Source organism: Haemaphysalis longicornis, unplaced genomic scaffold (assembly GCF_048455015.1).
Source record: "Haemaphysalis longicornis isolate Haplotype H1 unplaced genomic scaffold, Haemaphysalis longicornis Haplotype H1 scaffold_8, whole genome shotgun sequence".
NCBI lineage: Eukaryota > Metazoa > Arthropoda > Arachnida > Ixodida > Ixodidae > Haemaphysalis > Haemaphysalis longicornis.
In genome coordinates, this window is record NW_027526445.1 from 68217304 (window position 1) to 68240543 (window position 23240).

At 48.9% G+C, this 23240-nt stretch overlaps 1 long non-coding RNA gene across 1 annotated transcript; it reads right to left on the reverse strand.

The window, feature by feature from the left end:
• Positions 1-817: 817 nt before the first annotated feature.
• Positions 818-22831, reverse strand: LOC144149165 (uncharacterized). Its single transcript, XR_013318212.1, has 3 exons — positions 1384-22831; positions 1092-1307; positions 818-1022 (listed from the first exon to the last, which is right to left on the reverse strand). It is a non-coding gene; the product is annotated as an uncharacterized LOC144149165 (long non-coding RNA).
• Positions 22832-23240: the final 409 nt, after the last annotated feature.

Here is a 23240-nt window from a genome sequence, read left to right on the forward strand (position 1 = left end):
AACGTTGTTTCTGACGTTCGCCAACGTTGCTCCACTATTGGAGCAACCTTCCAGCCACTTGCGGGACACATTTGAACAACGTTTACGAGACGTTTTTTGATGACGTTGCAGCAACTTTTCACCTACATTTTTGCAACGTGCATACCACGTTTAAGCATATCCCTGTACCATTCATACGTTGTGATAACATCGCTACAATCTTGCAGCAACTTTAGATCTACGCTTTTAACATGAAGTTAGTGTACAAGGAACGTTGCTTCAATGTTCAAGCAATGTTTTTACGAAGTTGCAATAACATTGCTACAATTTTGTGGTAACTTTCCAACTACATTTTTCCAACGTGCGGGTAACATTTAGAGAACGTCGCTTTAATGTTCAAGCGATGCTCCCTACAACGTTACCGCGACTTCATAGATACGTTTTTTCACCACGAGGGCCACATCCGCGCACTGTTGATATGACGTTCAAGCAATGTTTCTGTTACCAAGCAATAATATTGCAGCAATGTACAGGTAACTTACAGTTACAGATATACGAGCAACAATAGCTAGATGAAAATAATAAGTTAACTTTTTCCTAGAGAGACGATTGTTGACGGCATGATAAGCGAGCAGTTCAAACCTCGTCTGCATAAACTCCTGAAAGGTATAAACCGGCATTTTAGACCTGTATATTCATACATTTGATCCCTACACTGATCAACACACACAATTAAGGCAGTCCGGCAAAATAACAAACTAAGAAATGGTGGAATTTTAAAGCAAGGAACATGCAGGCAGCTAGCGTAAATAACAACACTGACACCGTTTATAATGAAAGGACATGTGCTTTTTATTGTACTATTAGCAATCGAGCCGAATACATATACTGTTAAAGCCTTGAATTTCGCAAGTACGCTGTTTCAGACGACGCCTTCGTTTTCCTCCTCCTGGGCTTGCTTGTTCTTCTGTCTTGACAAGTCAATTTGATGACATACTTGACGGCCATGAACCCAGTAACATAGGGTTGTTACCGCAGTGCTTCTGTGAAATGAACGAAAGCTGTAGTTTAGGAGGAGTTACAAAGTTGTTACAGCATAGACAATATCTCACCTCTCAGAACACCAGGACTGCTGGTATACAATATGGCCGCATCGATTTGCTTGTACTGGCAGTTCAGCTGAGAGTTTACAGCCATTCCTGGAAAACAAACAAAAGGGCATTGCTGTAACACATGGCGTGCTCAAAAGCTCACTTTGGATGACGTTTTCTTCCAGATGAGCTTATTCGTGTGTCAGTTTTGTGGTGCTGGTAAATCTGAAGGCATTTCTGAAAACAAAACAGAGTATATAGAAGTGCAGAAAACTGAAGTGAAGCGAATTTTAGCTAACGGGGAAAATCTTACCTTTAGGAAGAAATATAGCAAAACAGGCCTCTCCACTTCACACTTTTTCTTGCTTGTTTAACTTTTTCTAATGCCTGTGTCAACTAAATTTATGACACACACATCGCATGAGCGGGTTTCTCAAGCATTCCTGGAAAACAAAAAGGACAAAAGTACTTAATTATATAAAATAAAATACCTCACAGCTTTTTTTACAGGCCATTGAGTAATTAAGTGAAAAGCCTTCAGACAGCGTACCAGAGAATTTTCAATTAACAAGAGAAGCCGACCAACTGATGACGACGTGGCACGTCGGCAATAATAATTGAAAGAAGGCGATAATTGCCTCAGTGTCCATAAACATAAAAACACAACCAACAAAAATGAGAAAACATGCAATTGTCAAGAATGGAAACATCACGCAAATTATAACCATGTATTTCTTTGGTTGCCTAATTTAAATTTACCGTTTGCTCATTCAAATGGTTTCTTCTAAGTGGCCAGGTTTGCACGTAAGCCGTGCTTCACCACACCCAAGATCGACACGCTGGTCTTTTTTCTTTCTTCTGGGGAGGCAAGACCGAGTGTTGCACGTGCGCTCTTGCGCCTGCCAGACAACAAAAGGGGGCTGTAGCCTACTGAACGTGCAGCAGATGAGCAGCGTTTTCACATATACACAGGAAAGAGACTACTCGAATACTTTCTGGGCACGACACGGGCGCTGTTTTTCGACTACCCTTACATGGTGGTCGAGAACGTCCCTCACAGTATAGGATTTGCGAGCTGCGGCTGTCTCGGAGCTCACGCACGAGCAGGCAGAGCGTTGCGGGCGACCGCGCTGGGCCCATTTAACTTCTCGGGTGCCTCCAGCGAACGTCCGCAACTTCGGCTGGGAGCGGGGATGGGGCATTTTGTACATGGGGGACTGCGTCGCCGCGTGGGGAGTAGCGACATCCGCCTGGTGTCCGCAGTGCGGGCAGCAGGAGACGGGCCAGCGTGCTTTTTTAAAGTGCCCCACAGCGCGCACCTTTTGGCGGCTGCTCGCTCAAATGAAAATTCGAGGTCGCGCGACGCACGTTTTCTCATGAGGGTTGGTACGCTGGTGTTGTGGAGGTGTCGCGGAGTGTCTTCGCTTCGCGCTTGGCCTAAAACCACCACGCACCCCATGCTGTGGAAAGTGCACTCGCTACTGATGGCACAACCGAGCTAGCTACTCTTTGGGATGCGGCCTTCGCTCGGTGCTGGGCGGGCTGATTTATCACCGCACGGGGCGGCCTTGTATGCGTGACTGTCCACGCATCATCTGTTCATGTTGCAGAGGTAATGAGTGTTGCCATTTCTGTCGAACACGTTTTTGTTCTTTGTTCAGGTGGAGAGTTTGCAGTCGTTTTCCGAGAAGGGGATTGCAGTTTGGGTATTGTTCATAAAAGTTGGCTGAATGAAGATCATGATAAGACCCTTTGGTCTAATGAGAAGAACCCAAGCAAGCGACGTCGCTTGACTATTCAGGAGGCAGCACCAACAGAGGCTTGGTTTGAAGTGAAATGTTTTGTGAAAGCCAAGGCAGGTAAGCACGTTTTATTTATTACAGGGAATTCTGTCTCAATAAGCAAAGTTTTTTTTAAGACTCGTATGAAAAGGCAGTTGAGCGAGCCAAATACTTAGAGTACACCTCAGATGCGACCAGTGAAAAAGAACTGGGCAGAGGAAAGCAAAAAAGGCGCTCCACGGTTCCCTCCGACTGCGACAGCGGGTCTAGCAGCAACAGCTCAGGAAGCGACGCGGAGTATGTGCCACCAAAGCCAACTAAAAAGAAAATTCTAAAGAAAAAGCCACCAAGTTCTAAAGAAATAGAGTATGGCGTCTTTTCACCTTTCAGAAAAATATGCAGTGAAGTAATTTAACAGCCGCTTTAGCAGATTCAATAACAGCTTTGTGGATTTTTTCCGCAGGTAGGGGAGTCGATACTAAGAGAGATGACTAATGAAGAACTATACATGGTAGTGAGAAATATGAAGACGGGGTTGGCACCAGGGCTGCCGAAAGAGTTTCCTAAAGCTTGTTGGCTGGAGTTACACGACACATTGGTTCGGGTGGTCAATGTGATCTTCGCAACTAAGGCCCCAGCATACGGCGCCTGGTACTCCTTCCTAAAGAAGGGAAAGACGCAACCCTGCTGAGCTCCTACAGACTGATCACTGTCCTATACGACTATCAAATGTTTATATCCCTACTAGCATGCAGACTTAAATGGCCCTGGCAAGACTTAATTTGCCAACAGCAAACCAGTTCGGTGACAGGCAGAACCATTTTCAGCGCACTGAATCCTACGAGCTATTTTTCAGTACACGAACCATACAGACAATGCAGGCCTGTTTCTACCATTAGACCAACAGAATGCATTTGATCGTGTCTCTCATGACTAGAAGCCTACGGGTTCCATACGGCATTTAGGACCTTTCTTAGAGCCGTTTTCCAGGATATAAGCAGCGACCTGGTGATCAATGGCCCAATCCAAGGCAAAATTCATGTACAACGAGTAGTAAGACAGGGGTGTCCCTTATCGCCTATTCTCTTTTCTTTGTCTTATGTATGGATCCATTTGTTTGATACGTGGCTGGTAACCCCAGAATTCAGGGCCTTCTCATCCCAGGGCAAGGCTCTGTGAGGGTATCGGCTTATGCTGATGACGTGTCGGTGTTCGTTAAGAGCACAGAAAGTGTAGCAGAGGTGATTAAGGACTTTCACAGGTATGCCCGACTTTCAGAGAAAAAGTTGAATGTTGCGAAGAGTGTGGTTCTCCCAAAGGGAAATAAAGGTGTGGAATTTTCGCACAATTTTTGTGTAGTCTAAAAAGTACACTGTCTCAGGTTAAAGCTTAAGCGAGTCGGTATAGAAACAAAAAAATTAAATGTATTTTGCTACAAAGGTTCTTGTACGCTGCCCGTCTGACACCTCCACAGGGCCAGATAGCGCAGACGCTCACTAGGTTGGTCTTTGGGTTTTTCTGGGGGATGGAACTGAACGGTTAGGTAGGGATGCAGTGAGACTCCGAAGGTGTCTCGGGGGCACAGGCATTCCTTGCATATAGACTGTGCAGAAGCTGCTGGCACCAAGAACGATACTAAACATAATGGACGACGTTGATGCCCCAGAGCGGGTGCTAGCCCTCTACTTCCTCGGTCTGTCAAGGTATGCGCGTTCTGCTCCTTTCGTTTACGGCACCTGTACTTTTCTGTAAAAAATATATTTCTGCTTGCTTAACCACTAAACCCTATACAAAATAGTACCATGTGTGCATCAACTACAACCACACCTTTTTTTATTGCTTCTAAACTGCTCGATGTATCTGATCCGAATTGTTTTTCCATGTGTGTCCATTACGACAACCCCAACCACTATGTACCAAACATTTATCAATAAAATCTGTTCTAGGATCCTTCCTATAGGAGCGTAGCGTTTTTCGTTGTTTCCGCAGGAGGACTCGCGTGGTCCCACGTCATGGAGTGTTTCATCCATCTGGCGGGATGCCGCCGCCACGCCACCATTACTTCAACCTCCGGGTGCCTTCGGGCATGTCGGTCGACGATGTTATCGATGCGGCCGAAGCCATTGTCCCGCCGTCCGAGTTGTACAGCGTACAACACATGGGCGGACTGGAGTTTCAAATATGAGTGAACACAGCATCAGCGGTAAGGAAATTTCTGGATACAAACGGTTTACGCATACAAAGCCACATTGTCACTCTCGAGCCAGCTAACAAGCAGTATGTCAGCATTGCCATCTTTTTTCTGGCAACCTTTGTCACGGACGACGAACCTCCTTCCTCCGTATGCACTGAAGGCCTATGAAGACAAATACACGTAGAAGCACCGCAATTTCAAATGTTCCAGGTCTGGTCTTCACCTCAGTGGCTTGTATCTATTCGCTGGAGCAACACTTCATGCCATGATTTTATGTTTCGGCTGTGGAACAGGCGTAACTGAAGTATTTGCTGCGCGATGCCACCTCGTTTACTGATGCTACGTCTTGTTTGACGGATATTGATGGAACTCTGTAGTTTCCGAAGCAACATGAGTATTATTACGAAGTTCAGGCTGAGATGACGATATACAAGGTTGACTACTGCGACTTCATTGTCTGGACTCCGGACCTCTACAACGAGCAAAGACTTAAGAGAGACGGCCGTTCCTGCGATCAGATGTTTGCAACTGCAAGGGAATTTTTCCTGAGAGAAATTCTTCCCGAGTTCTCCAGCAAGTTGGTCACACGTGAGCAAAGGCATTGCCGGCAGCAGACGTTTACTGCTTCTTTCAAGGACCCGAGACAGGGAAGATCATTGCGTGCAACAACCCGTCATGCACATTCAAATGGTTTCACTTCTTATGTGTGGAAATCACACGAGTGCCAAAGGCAAAGTGGCATTGTCCACAATGCAAGCAAGATAAAGGGAACTAGTATGCAGGGCATTCCTGTCTCATTCTGTTGAAGTGGTCTCTTGAATGACCAGCAATGAATGTAAATAAATAAATGTGCATGCTACAAAACATGGGCATTTTATTTTATATACTGAGGCATTCCGCTACAAGCTCAACAAATAGCAAGGCCCCGGTAAGATTGTAGCACTACATAACAATGAGAACAGATTCCTTTGTTTATCACAAATGTTCCACCTGCTGATAGAAGCCTGCGTACTGTTGAAATGAAAAAAAAACTTGGAAACCAACAATAGTGTGTCACAAACGTGTGCAAAAGCACTACACACTAATGCCGCTCTGAGGCAGATGAAGCCACTTCTCCACTGCCTTTCCTTATTAGCTCAGCAACAATTCATGGGATAGAGTGCTGAATAATGCTGAATACCAAAGCTTAACCCGATCCGGCCGACGAGATTCCCCCGCAGTTCTCCGCGCCGTCGTGAGTCAAACGATCAGAGTGAGAGGCGCTCTAAGCGCAACAGGTCGCGTTCTAAGCGATGAAAAACTTTGAATAAGAACTTCTGCTACATTTGCCAGATACCAATATGGTGTGCAAGATAATTATTATATAAAGAAAGGGAAGTTTAACCTTTAGAATGCCCTCTGGGCTGGTGCTCATGTGCTGACAAAATTGGACGCTGGCCCCTACCATTTGACTGGCTTAAAAGACTAAAACTAAACAACAATTATGCCAGTATCAAGTTTCCTATGTTGCAGAAGACAATATATGGCGGGCAAAATATGATAAGACACCAGACACATGCCTGCTATGAGCTTAGGTAGTTAGAGTCGATGTTCATTCCGCATGTGATCAGATATGACTAAGTGAAGGACACTTTACATGCCATTAGGCACTAATACCACAACCACCCTCGGCTTGGTATCGTACAGGTGACAAATGCCAGCTGCTGTTAATTATGAAGCATTTACCTTTCAGGTGAGAATCGCACTTGTTTTACGGAAGTTAATGTTGCATTATTCTGAACCATCTGATGAACGGAACAAGAAAAAAAGGCAATAGAACCAGTGGTGTTGTATTCCTTTCTAACCCAGTTTTTTACACAATAGATTACTAACACAGTTTCAAGTACTGCGAGCACAAAAGTCATTTCGTTTCTGGAAGAAACAAATGAGGTGTAACTCATGAGCTTGACAGAGCGCCATGGGAACCCCATTCTATGGTGGAAGTATCTGGCACCCTCTCAGAGGTCATGAGGAAATAAAAACGCAAGCAAGCGAGCTCGACTGGGCATAAATCGTGTGTGCACTATGAAATCGCCTTTTCTTTTTTCTTGTTATCGCCTGCTAACTTCAACTTATATTGCAAACCTCGTCACAATTCATTGTGCTGCTATGCTTTGTAACGCGTGAATTAATTTTGTATGATCTGTAACCCTTCACCAATTACCCCCTCAATGCCCTGTAAAGGGGCCTGTAAGAAATTTTAAATAAATAAATATGATGATGATGGTTGGTGTTTAATGGCGCAAGACTAACTAGGGCAACGAGTGCCAGAGAACAAGTTATTTAATGGTTGATAAAACCATACATATTAAAACCTGTCAGTAAGAGTGAATGTAAACAAATAACTATGGAGATTGCTGGTGTATGACAAGAGCTGCAGAAATTTTATCTCCAGGCATTGTACATGGGAGTCATTGCGGCAGTGGTCGTCAATGGCAGGCTCAGCCCAAACTTTGGAGTAGGACGTGGGATTAGCAGGGATGCCCACTTTCCCCGCTCCTATTTGTACTAGCCATTGACCCCCTTTTACGTAGGGATCAGAGCTCCCCAGACATCTACGGATTTCCTCTTTTAGGGCAGGAGCAAGTTAAGGTGTCCACCTATGCACACAATGTCTCCTTGTTCCTGCGGGACTCCAGCAGCTTCGTGGCGTTCGCGCACATCTTCACCATCTACAGCGAGCTGTCGGGAGCCCCAATTAACATGGGAAAGAGCCAGGTGCTATGCCTCTGCGAATTCCTGATCGATCTGGTGCGCAGAGTTGAGTGGATCGCAGCAGTCAAGGTCCTCGATGTGCGCGAGACGTGGAGAGGGATCTTCAACAAAGCAGAAAAGCGGCTCGAGGTGGCCGCAAGGTTTGAAATGCCGTTTCCTGAACTCGCTATGTCGTCAAAGCATGTGTCTCGGCAGTGTTTTTCTACGTGGCCAGGGTTGCGCGTCTGCCGCACTTTGCCGCGCAAGATTGAGAAGCTGCTCTTTTCTTTCTTTTAGGGCGGTAGAACTGAGAAGGCTGTACATGCGCTCTTGCGTGTACCAGTCAAAGAGGGGGGTTTCAGCCTATTGAACGTGCAACAGATCAGCAGCGTCTGCACCTAGCATGGGTTTCTTGACCTCGTGCAAGACCCTGAATACGTAGAAAAGAGACTGCTCGAATACTTTCTCGGCACGACGCGGGCACTGTTTTTGGACAACCCCACTGTTAGAAAAAACCGTAAAATTATGGCGCCCGCTACGGCACTCGAGGTGTATTTCCGCCGTAGCTTCTCAACTGCCGTAATCTCGAGTGATAGGAAAATTATCGTTTTTTTAAAAGGCAGCGTCTTGTACCACGCGCGCGGTACAATACACGCCCCCCTCGCAGTGGCTTCTGCCCTGCGTGACGTCACATTGACGTCATAATAATTGTAATTAATTTGCAAAGTGTAGTACGAAATACAAATTTTATTATCTGTAGTATAAATTAATGTGCTATGTAGCTGATAGAAGTTTTCTAAAAAAAAGCATTTGTGTTCTTGCGGGAGCAGCCGGCCCTGCTGCTGCTGCTGCAGCCATACCGCATATCCGAAAGTGGGACGAAGCTGCGATTTTCTTGGGCCAACAATGTCGATAAACCGGAGTTTATAATGTTAGAAGCACTATCTGAAAACGAGAGAACGTTGCTTGTGATTAAGTATTGCATTGGGACCAAGCCAGACTTTCCATACGGTAGCAAAAAAGCCGCTCTCGAGTAATGTTGACCTGCGACCGCTTGATGTACGCCGATGGTACCTGGGTACAATTTAAGCGTACGTGAGACGACTTTGCACAGCCGATTGGCCCCGTTCGAACCTACGTTCCACACAAGAAAAGACACTATCCGAGAGTAATTCTGTGAACCTTCCGAGGCATGTCGGCACGACGGCATCTGCTATCAAGAGTTTGCACCACGGCAAGTTCAGAATGCTTGAATGGGTGGCCTGAAATCGCGGTGTGTTTTTGTCATCTTTGCAGCGCCAAAAGATAGACGTAATGAACAATTCTCAGGACGAAGGCTAGACGCGGCAACTCTTTTTTACTTGGCAAATGTGTGCATTGCAATTACAAACAATTGCGCCAAAAAAAGCAAAGGTAATCTTTGGTGTCCCCACACATGTACGGCGTACGTACCACTACAGCAGGTCTCCCCTTCAGGAATATTAGCGAGGAAAACTATAGAAAATCGTTCAGTTTTTATTTTCGAGTGGACGAAATTGTAGTTTAAAATTTGCTTGACAGCCAGGATAACTTGTAGAAAAGTCTTGCTGGCACCAGCAGAGACAGATTTGCGCCTTGAATTTTCGTTGTTTCAGTGATTTGACTACCATTGATTTGACTACCATTGAACGCCTACCCTGCCAATCTGTTCTGATTTGGCAACAATACCAATAATAATATAATGGAGAGCCACAATTAAAAACTCAAGCAATTCATGCATCGCCAGATGCATGTTCTAAACACTGTGAATGCTCTAATCAAGTATGTAAATGATGACACACTGTTCTTCAGCTACTCTAAATTTCTAGAAACCAAAGTCAGCAGTGATACGGCCAAGATGGATAGCTTCCATTTGGAGGTATCAGCAATTTGTACAGACAAGGCAAGCAAGTTCATTTGTAAGGAGTTTGAGATGTATCACAAAAATCCTAGAAAATGTAGCATGTCTGGGGGCCAACATGTTGTTAGTGGGCTAAAGAACTTGCATACTGTTTCTATTAATACCACCACTTGTACTTCACAACATGTACAGGCTTCCTTGTAGGCATATATTCGCTGTTAGGTTGGAAATGAAAAAAAAAAAATGCTTTTTGACGTGAGTTGTGGGCAAGAACGGTGGCTAAAATCTGGCTTTTTACAAACTTCTGCACAAGTACCGCAGAATGTGGTGAAAAAAAGTGACAGTTAGTAAAACTGGAAAGGCAAAAGCATCTTTAAATACTGTAGGTGCTAGATATAAATATACATTAGCCCACCTTATTGAGCTATCAAAGGCGGTAGCAAATGCCATTGCAGAATGTAGCGAAGGAGAGTTTCATGAAAAGCTTAAATAGTGCGAAAATTTCTGTCATAATCTGGTAACTCAGCCTAGTAATAAACTGCCCCTTGTGAGTAAAAGTGCAGCGCCAGTTAACAACAGCCTGAAAATCTTTGAAGTGCAACGGCCCTCAAATGCTGCGGATAATTTTGTCAATTCAGTGCGTGAAAATAGCTCGCTACTACTGCAGCCTGCACATCCTGGACATGCACACACTCCTGGTCACAAGAGCTGCCATCATCGCTGCCAGACTTCAACCAGCGGCCAGCACGCATCGCTAAACTACAGGACTCAATAGGAGTGTTTCTGTCTCTCTCTCTCGGCGGGTACCCCCGGGATTACGGACCACTTTCCTGTGTCTGTAAAACTTCAGGAGAGCGGGGCAATTGCGGGACAGAGTATAGCGCCTTTTTGTTCTATGTAAAGGGAACACTGGCACGCCACTGGGTATACTTTTAGTGGTCCCCATAGCGGTCCGTGTGTTGGCAAGTATACTAGGCGATCTTTCTCCTGACATTGTGTGCCACACCATACATGTTATGTACGCCCAAGGCGCTCCTTGATAGCACCGAAGACAGAATTGTGGGAAGAAGTTGTTTATCTTCTAAAGAACATTGTCAATTGTTTAGCCAGGCGTTCACGTACCTCCACAAAGCCATTCTGGACCGGATGAACACAGCTGAGATGGGCCGGTTCACCATAAAGCAGGAAAACCGCCCCATGGGCACCTCCACCTTGCGTCCCGACCTCATCCTAGCCCGTGGGGAGGAGGCCATCATCCTCGACGTCACCGTCCTCTTCGAGAACCGCCGTGCTGCACTGCTGGAGGGCCGCAGAAGACCGACAAGTACCAACCGATCCGGGACTACCTCCAGCAGCGGTACCAGCGGGTGACGGTCGACGCCATTGTCGTCGGAGCACTGGGTTCATGGGACCCCGCCAACAACCAAGTGCTCCGGCAACTGTGCAGCCGCTCCTACCTCCGCATGATGAAAAGACATAGTGAGCGAGACACTGGCTGCATTCAGAGACATCTACGCGAAACATGTGACGGGGAAGCACTGATGCTTCCCCCAACAAACACTAGTGCATTGCCTTTTCCAGTATGTGTGTGTGGAGGTAGCATTGTATAAATTCTCTTCTTAGCATTGTATAATTTCTCCTTACCCCTAGTTGTGTATTAGTGATTCTTCTAGCATTGTATAATTTCTACCCCATCCTTGTCCACCCCCACATCGTTTTTCTCATTTTTCTCTGTGTATGTCAAAAACATTTCAAGTGTGAGGCGCTCTGTCCCAACCCTGTCTGTTTCGCAGTCGGGACTTAGTTTTTTTTTGCAGAAAAATGACGTGGGCCTTAGAAGCCGCTACGGCCTCGCAGATCGAGTCCCCTGCCCTTTCGCCGCGCTTCACTGCGCTGCTGTCTACTACCCCGGCCTGCTCAGCGGAGATTCACCAAGGCAAGATGGAGTGCCGTGCTCCCCCACCCAAGGCGCACTGCTTCACCTTCGTCGCGCCCGCAAACTCGACCGTTGATAGCATCGTCCACGGATTCGCCGCTGTCATCGGACCTCGCCAACTCGACACCCTGCAACATCGTGGTGGCATGCGTTTCTGCATCGTCGTTGCATCGGCCGCTGCCGTTTCCAAGCTCAACGCAGTGGGACACGTCATCCTTAGCGGCGTGAAAACGCCTGTGCACTGCGTCGGGCCGCAGGTCGTCGTGGTCACTGTGATGAGGCTCGAACCTTTCCACAGTGAGGCCGACTTGGGAGCCACCTTTTCGCCCTTCGGCAAGGTACTTTCCGTCCAGTACCCCACCTTCAAGGGCTTCATCTACTTCAAGACGGGCCAGCGCATCGTGAAGGTGCAGATGTGGAAGCCTATCCCGAACTTTCTCGAGGTTCGAGGTGTACGGGTGCAGTGCGAATATCGAGGTGTGCAACGTGTATGTGCCCGTTGCGACCAGGCCAGCCACAACGGGAATGAGTGCAAGACCCCCTGGTGTTCGATCTGCCAGAAATTCGGCCACGAAGAGCAGCAGTGCAACGAGGGATGCCGGCGATGCGGTGGAAGCCACGCCACCGCAGACTGTTTACGCCCTTGTACGTACGCTGGAGCCGTCGGCGACTTCCCCGCCCTATCGACCAACGCGGCGCCCCGACTGGCCGAGCCCCCAGCGACTAAGGAGTCGGCCCCTCTGGAGCAACCAACCACCAGCGCACACGAAGCCTCCGCTTCAAGCTCCGAACAGGAGGAGCTCGTGCTGCCCGGTTTGGACAGTGACTCCGAGTCCTCCTTTTTCGACTTGCCCTCCACTCTTTCGCCCTTCGGCCCTGCCGACGGAGGACGAGATGTGCAGGAGGACAGCCCCGCGACCATGAGCACCAACCAGGAGACTTCGGCTGAGGTTTCCACGCCATCCCAAGACGCCACGACGGCCCCCCCTGCGCGAGCACGCAATGGCCTCGCCTGAACGCCTGGCAAGGGTTCTAAACAAGGCACGCACCGCTCGAGCGGCCTGAACAAGACAGCCGCTACGCCCATGGACCCTCCCTCGACGACAACCACAGACCGCCCCTTGAAACCACCCAGCCCCGCCCACACAACTCCCGCCAACGACATCGAGGATGTGGACATGGCCAGCGCGCGCTTCGACCCCACGAAGCGCTGCCCGACACCATCCACGTACTCGGATGGGGCGGGTAAGAGCAAAAAGAAGCTCCGCGTGCCCGACCCACCCCGTTAGGTTTTGTGTACCTGTTTATGTTAAGGGTCATCAACGCAAGTAGCGTACCGATTATCATAATGTTTGTGCACTTTCTTTCGTTGAATGCTCAGGGCTTTCGTAAACTGGACAAGCAACGAGATAATGCCCTTCGCACGAGCGCGAAACGTTGACGTTCTTTTTCTACAGGAATGTAACTTTCGTTCCCCGCTTCATATCTCAAATTTCCGAACCCGGCTTTCAGTTCCCGCATTCTTTACTCTGTAATTCGGTTGCCTCTGGTGTTGTTTTCTTAAAGGCCAGTCTGCGCGAGAAAGCTCATGTCACCTTAGGGTTTGATGGGCGTGCCATTGCGGTAGACGTTTACATTGGTTCCCGTCGTGTGCGCGCAGTTAATGTGTATGCTCCTGCCCAGCGCCACCACTCGCCAGAGTTCTTTGCCTCACTAGATGTGTTCCTGTTGGACAGTTACCCCACGTTTTTAATGGGGGATTTCAACTGTTTGCGGACCAGGGCAGGGCAGGCCATATAGAGGCGCTGGCGCCTTAAGGTATTTGTTGAAGCAGTTTTGCCTAGAGGACGCATGGGTGCAAATCTATGGCGATGAATACGCTGCCACATGGTCGCACGGGAGTTCGAGCAGGCGGTTGGATAGGTTTTACTTTCCTCCACAGATCGCCTGCAGCGTCATTGGCTGCGGTGTTCTTTCGTTTCCTCTAGGTACTCCTTGTGTGTCTGACCGCTTCCCCGTTTCGGTGAAGCGTCAGGCAGTGCAACGTCTAGTGAGGCAAGATCAGCCCGGCGAGCATTCGTGCGTCGATTGCAGCGGAACCGCATGAGCTAGATTGGGAGGAGAGGAAGGCAGGTTGGCGGAGCTTGCTCATTAGAGAGGGTCGTCAGCGGAGAGCTCGCATTTCGAGCGAGCTCGACGACACACTCTACAAGTTTCGCATCATTAAAGGGTCAGAGATGACCTTTCTGATGCGCGACTACGAGAGCCTCCTTAGGGCATGGTATGAGCGGCTGCTGCACCAATCGTCGGCGGCAGCGTGTCGCTCGCCCGTGCAGGGCAGGCCCATAGCTGAGGGCTGGCTCTGCAGAACAGGGCCGCACTTACGTCCCTCACGTGGTACTCCCGAGCGGCGAGGAAAGTGACAGGCCACACGACATTGTCTCCACCTTTAGAGGGTATTTTAGCTCACTGTTTAGGTCTGAGGGCAGTGTTAGGGCACCTCCTGACTTTGCTCAGGAGGTTTATATGTTTTGTGGGGAACTCCCCCAAGTACCTGATGATTTGGCGGAGCTATTAGCCAAGCCAGTTATGATGCCAGAGTTATAGGAAACCGTGCGGTCTATGAACGTGTCCTCAGCCCCGGGGCCTGACGGCCTTCCGTTGGGCTTCTACAAAACGTTCTTTAACGTGCTCAGACACCCTTTGCTCGAGATGGTCAACAACTTCCTCGCGCAAGGGCACGAGCCGGTTGTCTTTAACGAGGGCAGAGTACTTTTACTACTCAAACCGGGTGGCGAAGCTTCCGATCCGAAAGCATACCGGCCTATTTGCCTCTTGAACACTGATTACAAGCTAGTTACCACCATACTAGCTAGGCGCATAGGCGAGACCCTGCCGCACGTAGTGAGCCAGGCCGAGGTGTGTAGTGTGCCAGGGCGCACCATCACTACGGCACTTAGCCTAACTCGGGATTTGTTTACATTTGCGTCACGGACGGGAATTAGCAGCTTCTTCCTTTCACTTGACTAGGCGAAAGCTTTTGATCGGGTGGAGCACCGCTATTTGTTCGTCGTGTTGCAAGGGTTTGGTTACCCTTCCGAGTTTGTTGACAGGGTCCAAGAGCTATACAAAGGAGTCAGCGCGGCAGTGGTAGTTATTGGTAGGCTGTGCCCCAGCTTTGCAGTAGGACGAGGGATTAGGCAGGGATGCCCACTTTCCCCACTCCTATTTGTACTGGCCATTGACCCACTTTTACGTAGGGTTCACAGCTCCACAGATATCCGAGGTTTCCCGCTTCCAGGGCAGGAGCAGGTTAAGGTGTCCGCCAACGCAGATGATATCTCCTTTCTGCGGGACTCTGGCAGCTTTGTGGCGTTCCCGCGCCTCTTAACTACTTATACCAAGCTGTCGGGGGCCCAAATTAACATGGGGAAGAGCTGGACAGTGCGCTTTGTTGCGGTCCTGGTCGATCTGCTAGGCGGAGTCGAGGGGGTAGAGGCAGTAAAAGCCCTTGGCGTGACCTTTCACTCTTCAGGAGAGATGGCACGCGAGACATGGAAAGGGCTGGCCTGGAACCCAGCTGACTGCGTAAAATAAACCAGGGAAAATGTCGGCGATGCACACTGAGGGCGTGAAGTAGGCAGTAGCAGCCGGATCAGGCAGTGGCCATGTTTGTAGAGACAGGGATGCGCAATCAGGAAGGCCATTTCAGCGAACCCGGACGAAAGCAAATCGCATTTTAGAAGCGATCGTTTACGTCATTTCAGTCTTTCTATTTCTGCTATTTCTGTGTTTGCAATTGACTGACAATAAAAGTGGTGACAAGGATGCACGGGGCTTTCGTCCCCGCCGGAACATCCCCTGGCATGATCTCCAACGACCCAAACGACATCAAAACAGTATTTTTGGAGGCTTTCTCGAGCCTATACAAGGCAGACACCCTATTTGACATAGATATCTTAGCAGACAAGATTCAGGAGCTTGGGGGGTCAGCTCCCCGAACTAGACCCAGAATTTGGAGGGGGCCTACTAGACGAAACCACGTACACGAGGTACACGCTGTAGTTCAAAACATGAAAACAGGGTCAGCACCGGGGCCAGAGGAACTCCCCACAGAATTCTATGAAACATTTTGGCCAGTGCTAGGGGACACCCTAGCGAGCGTCTTCAACGGGATTTTAACTCCCAAAAGAATTCCTAGCTCCTTCAAACCGGATAGACTTGTACTGCTACACAAGGTAGGGAAAGATCCCCGCATCCCGACAGCATATAGGCCCATCTTAGTTCTAAACACAGATTATAAAATCTTTGCGAGTTTGCTAGTATCACGTATCAATATATGGCCAGAGCTGATTTGCCCACAGCAAACCAGTTCTGTACCGGACCGAAACATCTTTTCAACATTGTCCCTAACCAGAGATCTGTTTGCGTATACCAACCACACAATGTTCTCGGGCATGGTGGTTTCTCTAGACCAGGAAAGTGCGTTCGACAGAGTGGCACACCCATACCTTTATGCGACATTCCAAGCCTACGGCTTCCCACCAGCTTTTGCTGAGGTAGTTAGAGCCTTACACAAGGGTATAACTAGTGACTCAACCATAAACGAACAAATCCAAGGAAAAATCAGTCAAACGAGGGGTCAGACAGGGCTCTCCCCTCTCCCCCTTTTTTTTTGTGTTAGACCCGTTGATCCGCCGCATTGATAACAACCAGGACATTCGTGGGCTCCCTTTGCCAGGGCAAGGAGTAGTAAAGGTGGCCGGGTATGCCCATGATGTGTCAGTGTACATGAGGGATCCAAATGGCATAAAGCCCCTTTTAGAGGACTTCAAAGCTTATGCACTGTTGTCAGGAGCGAAGCTACATCCAAATAAGAGTGCCACACTACGTATTGGAACAGGTGGCATTAGCAGTTCTACTGTGTTTATGGAGGCCAGCGAGCTGAGAATTCTAGAACTGCGCTTTGATAGTACAGGCGTATCCCCAAACATCGAGGAAGTTGAAAGGGATACAATACGAGCGACAAGTTTGAATTCTCAGTTGCGGAGAGGGCGTACCTAATCAAATGCATTTTCACGGCCAAATTCCTCTTTGCCGCGAGAATCAGTCTACCAAGTGAACAAGAGGTGCAGAGACTCAGTAGGGTGTGTTATTTAGTTTCTACTGGGAGGGCAATACCGAGAGGCTAGCTAGGGACGCGGTGCACCTCCCAAGGCAGCTTGGGTCCTCGGCCTCCCATATGCGAGTACGATGGCCCGGCTCTTGGCCCGGAGGGTAATTTTGAATGTGGTTGATGATGTCGAGTGCCCAGCAAGGAAACTTGCGCTCCACTTTATGGGCCCGGCAAGGCAAACCCTGGCCCCACACCTACGGGGAAGCTTGCACCCCAGTGCAGAGACCACCCGAGTGTAGTACAAGTCTATCCTGAGCCTCCACCGGGAGCTGCTCACCATGGATCCCACCACTGATGTGAGGGGTACACAGCCTGCAAGGTTGTGCGAACAACTGGTGGTGAAAAGAGCGGCGCAGAGGGTGGAGCCACCGGAGTTTCCCTGGAAGGAACTCGCGCTTGGCAACCTGCCCGACAAAGTGAAAGCCTTCCAGTGGCAACGCGCTTGGCGCATTTTACCAACCAAAGACCGACTGTTCCGCTGGGATATAACCGATGAGGCCGCGTGCCCAGACTGCAGATGCCAGGAAACTACAGAGCACGCTGTCTCAACATGTGTTGTAGCAAGGTGCTTCTGGCGCATTCTACAAAGAGTGGCGCCAGGCATGAGGTTGGCTCAGTACCACGCAGGGAACAGGTGCCCCCGTGAGGTCATGGCGAGGCTGCGCCTCGCCTTAGGGGAATGCGTACTGTGGCGAAATCGCAGCAAGGTGGTGGCTCAAAACAGGCGGCTACGGCTCCAGTGGCCCCTGTTGTGCCAGTTTAGGCAAGAACTTCGAGTATTTCTGTCAGGCCAGCTTTTTTGGCTGGGAGAAGAGGAGTTCCTGCGCCGTTGGTCCTGCCAATATCTACAGGTGATAAATGGACGAGTCCAGGTGAAAATCGAATTCCCTCATGTGTTGACTTAAGCGATTTGCGATCTAGCTTGCCTCCCTCACTGCTGGGTTCTACCCGGTACTTCTACTTTTTCTTCGGAGACAGTAGGATGGTCCTGCTGAGGCAAGCACCCGTGAACAGTACGTGACGGGCGAGCCTTTGTGGGCAGTTAGGGGAGAGGGCAGAGTAAAATAGTGACACTGAGGTAAAAGCGGGAGTTTCTTAACCACCCACCCAATATGCAACCACTGGTCCCCCCTTCCTTGTTAGAGGGTATGGATGTTTATTTTGGTTTTTTGTATTCTGTATATACATTCATGCATACAGTTTGGTAGAGTTCTTGTGTAAACACTGCACTGATACAGACATGTGTACTGATAGGAAGATTGTAGTTTGCATGTTATATTGTTGTAGTGTATTCACTTATGCAATATGCCTGCCAACGATATGTAGAATCACTACTGATAGTATAGTGAGGGGCTTAGCCCCGTGACGAAACCCGTGTGGGAACCCCCCTTTCGTTTTGTTGTTTCCTGCCTTGTTCTTTGTTGAGTTCGGGTTACTGCTTGTAAAATGAGACATGCGGTACAAGTTAATTTTTGTGTATGAGTATTGTGTGCGTTTTGACCCCCCTGATACAAGGGATGTATGTTACGGTGACCTGTAAAGATTTCAGAGGGTAAATAAAATTATCTTTCCAGTATTGGCCGAGAAGCTGGTGCCTCAACTGACGAGGGCCGTCACTCTGCCCGGCACCACCCCGAGCTCTGGTTAAGCCCTAGACGACCTGAAAAAGTTTGGTTTTATTTTCTGCTCGCAGGTTGACATTGGGGGGGCGGTGTCCTAGTTGAAAAGGGATACCTCGAGCAGCTGGTGCATGCATGTGCGAGTGGCCCTGGCAAATTTGCCAGGGCTCTTTTGCGGCATGTATTCACTCCGGAGGAGCTGAAGGGAAAGACACTCTTTGGAGGGAAAGGCGCTTAGCGCAAGGCGACGCTCCCACGAAGCCAGGCTTGGACCCCGTGCGGGTGAAGGCTGTGGTCGGTGAGTGCATGTGATTCGCTTTTTGAGGGCCAAGAACAAAGCAGCCTCGTTCATCTTTGTCAACTTGTAGCTAATCACCCGTTTTTCTTTGTGTGCACACTGAGATCAGTGCATCCCTTTTATGCTTTTTGAGAAAGTGTCTATTTTTGCACACTTTTATTACTCATTTTGAGAACTTGCTGAACAGGTTATTATTTAAAAAAAAAAAAGCATTTGTTACTGAATGGGCAGTATTGACTACAAGCACTGGGGAAACCACAAATTCTGAGAAGATGTTGATTCGAGTAGAATCTGAATGACTTATTTGTTTGAATTCCTCCATGCGATGCTAAGGCGGGAATGGCATGACAGAAAAAGGGGCCAGCAGCGATCGACAGATATGGCATTATAAAACGTCACTGGATGGTCCAGCTTGGTGGCCCGTCCACACGTACAGAACTACCAGACGATAGCCCGGAGGGAGTGAGGCGACTCTTGATGAGCACCATGACGAGCTGCTGTTATTTTTGGCACTGTTTTCCCACATAAAACCTTGTGCCACTGAACCCAAATCATCATTACCATCTTTTCCCTCCTAAAATGTCTGTGCGCTAACACGGAGAAGGGTGGTGCCTAGAACTGGCCATGTGAATGGAGTTTTAGAGCCTAAAAAGGAGAAGCGCAAAGGATGGGCAAGCATATATGCACACTATTGAGCTCGGCACCTAAACAAAAGCAAACTTCAGCTTTGCAATTTTATATACACAATTTTCCATATAGCTCGGGTGATGGTGCAGCGCGGTCGCTTGGCCAGCCGAGGAACAAGTTTCCTCCATGTGTTCATAATGCGGACTCCACCTTTTACAGCATTTCTTAGATGTATAGTGTTGCATCTTGAAGCGAATCTTGGAGCTGAGTGTTATCCTGAGTGCTGCTATTGTTGACTCCCCGTTGACTCGTAGCAGACGCGATTACCAAGGCAGGGCTCTGCTTCAGTACTTCCTGGGCACGGTGCGGCGCGACTTCTTTCGTGACAGGTTGGTAGGACCCAGCGCGGAAGATCCACCCGCTTTTTACAGGCATGTGACGGCCGCCCTAGGCATGTTAGCAGAGAACCAGAACCTGCCAGAGGTAGACTGGCGCAACACGCGGCCCACGAAAGTGTGCGAGGCGCTGGCCATTCAGGCACTCAGCGACGCCGAACGCAAGAAGGCCCGCAGCGTGAACTGGAGGCAACTCACCTCGCGTGTTTTGCCTCCAGAAGTTCGAGATTTCAGCTGGAAAAGGGGTTGGGGGGTCCTCCCAACGGGCGACACCTTGGCGGCGTGGGGAGTCACGCGAACCGCGCGGTGCCCCCAGTGCGGGCAAGCCGAAAGCGTCGGACACGCGCTCAAACAGTGCCGAGTAGCGACAACCTTCTGGAAGTTGCTCACGCGCACCTCCGGCATCGCGGTCGACGCATACACACGCTCGTGCGACGCTTTCACAGTGTTTTTGGTGTGTGTGTGGGAGTGTGGGTGTTATGGAGCAGATGCGGGGTTGCAGCACTACACGCACAGCCGCAGCGCACGATGTTTCCACTCCTGTGGAACATACGAGCACGCCTGATACATCACCTCGAAACTGAGTTCCCCACTCTGGTGGAGCAAGCTTTCCTCCAGCGCTGGTCCACCGTGTTTAAGATTGAGGACAACCAGGTGCAGGTCAGCATCGCCCCATGTTAATGCTCTCAGCGCGTAGAACGGCGCGTCTCGCGGATGTAAACAAACCCGTGCGGGCCGCGACGGAGGCGAGAGAGCATAATGAGCTCCGTCCCTTGCGACCTGTGCATGCATAAGTGCAGTGCGGAGCGCATAATAAGCAGCGAAGGCAGGCCCCTGGAGATTGTGTGCATTTTGAAATGGGTGTACCTGCCACGGTTTCACGGCGCACCCCGAGAGGTTTTGTAGTACACCTTTGTCTTTCCGTGCAACTACACTGGGTGGAAGGTACACACAGTGTTGGATATGCTACCTGTAACTATTTTGTAAATGTGCAATCAATTGTATGCCGGCCGAGAGGCCAGTAAGGACGATCAGCCCCCGAATATGCACTGAAGGGACTGGCGGTTTTTCACAAAACTGTGCATATTAGCGTGGGCCCCCTAGGCCTAGTGTTAACACAAAGCACTCGCGGGTTTAGTGTACTTTTTGCTTGATAGGAGAACGTAACTAGTATTATGTGAACGGGATGATGTGCGCCTTGGCTTGTGCTACTGACACTGCCAGAGCGCCCACTTGAAATGTTTTCAATAAGATGTAACATGTGTTGAGGTATAGGCCGCACATGTGTGTAGCGCACGATGTTTTTCGGTTTGTGTGGAAAGGAGCTTGAGTTACAAAGCTGACCTGCTGCGTACATGCTTTGACGCTAAGGTGAACCACGATGTCCTGATTATGTTGTACACTTGGAACCTCGGGTTTTCTATGACTGTTTTTTATTAAGGAAAAGTTACCCCTGTACTGCAAAGTGCTTGAAACATGCATATCTATAGGAAGCATTCACTAGCAAGCCAGTCCAGCCACTGGATGTGCTAACTGGACTGGCTCCAGCCACCAGGTGATGAGAACGGCCGCTTCCGGTCCACCATTGGTTAGGAGCAAGGCATGTCTCGACTGCGTTAGCCAGCGTTGCGGCAGTTGTTGCTGCACGACTTGCATGGGAAAGTAGCTATCGTTTGTGACCACGGTTTATTGTGCTGTGTGTAAGTGCAACAACACTACAAGCAGGAAGCAGGGAGTATGTGAAAACACGAATCTTGTGATTTTTTCTCGGTGCCAAACGTTATTTTCTTGTCTCATGCAGGTTCAGCATAATGCTGCTGGCAGTGCTTGAGACGAGACCACCAGCACCGTTTCCGGTACATAAATGTTGGCAGTCCAGGAAGATACCGCGACGCCCATGTGTATGGACGTTCAGTTTTTCAAAACAGTTGAAAGCGATGGTTTCTGATGACCACTCGTACTGATTGAGGGCACCCACGTTCCGCCCATCATACTGTGCGATTCAGCGTTCCCCTTGATGCCGAACCTGAAGAAGCCATATGAAAATGCTACAGGTTGCACAAGTAAAGCAGTTTTCAAATATAACTTGTCGAAGAGAAGATGAGTGCTGGAGACTGCCCTTGGACGGCTTAAGGCACAGTTCCGATTTGAATGGAGCACTTTTGTTTAGAGGAAAAATCTGTTGATGCGGTGAACTGTTCAATTACCACTATCAGATGCAGTTGCTCGGTTGCAGCAGCTCCGTGCGCATGGCTGCTGAAGAAGACTAGAAGACAGGCATCTGCTCACTCACCGTCTCAAACAAGTATGTCGAGTGCGCCCCCGTCAAGGGAAAGAAGAGCAACCCAAACGCTTTTCAAAAGAAGAAGAAAATGTCTAGACAAACAAGGTGACGTCATGTGTTTTGTTAGGCAGTGTAGACTGGACCTGGTTTTTCTACAAGAGATGAATTTTTATTCTACAGAGGACGTTAAACAGTTGAAGGAGGCCTTTAAAGTTCCCGCTTACTTTTCACTTGCCCCCTCCCAGGCTCAAGGAGTAAGGGTCGTAGCCCTAAACCTGAGCCTACGGTTTACTGGTGTCAGTTCAATAGCAGGCTGCTAGTATTTAATTTCATGCAGGGTAGCAGCAGGTTTCGGATTATTAACATTCATGCACCGATGCACGCGAATGCTGCTAACCATTTCTTCTGTTCTACTGGCCCCCACTTATTCAACTCCGGACCAACCATACTATGCGAAGACTTCAACTGCGTCACTGACAGCTACCGCGATGTTAGGGCCCTGGCAAGGGCCGCCTAACATGGAACACCACTGACCTTTCATCGATCATCAGTGACTTCAACCTGCTTGATGCACGGGTGGAGTTGAGAGGAGGCGAGTTTAAGGCTACATGGCACCAGAGGCAATCCGAAAGTCGCCTAGACAGGTTCAATGACTCAGCACTTAGTGGCAGGAAGTCACCTAGACAGGTTCAATGACTCAGCACTTAGTGGCAGCTGTAACCGATCTGTTATATCCTTTCCCAATGATACTCTTATTGTGACTGATAAAAAACCGATTTTACTGACGATCCGAACCAGTGATGGGCGCTTTAATAGAGCTCCCCCCTGGAGGCTAGACACTAGAATCCTCAAAGACGAGGCAACACACATTCTCTTAAAAACTGTGCTCACAGAACCAGCAGTATCTGAAGGTGATCTTGCCTGTTGCAATCAACCTAAACCCATCTTCCTTCGTCAAGCTCAGTCAGCAGGTGAAGCACTCAAAGCTCAAATGGCTTGCGATCTAATGGATATGCTGCTCAGCATTAGAGCGATTAAAACAGAAGGCCAGCTCTCGCCCTTAATAATCGAGTATCTTGGAGAGCTGAGGGAAAGATAGCAGATACCGTTTAATTGGTTAACTTCAGCAGGCACAGCTTTCACCAAGAATAGGCCATGCAGTGGCAGCTGTGAAGTTAGGTTAATAGATCTTTAGATTTCCCGCAAGCAGTCACAGTGATCACAGCAGTGCAGCATCTACCCAGTAGC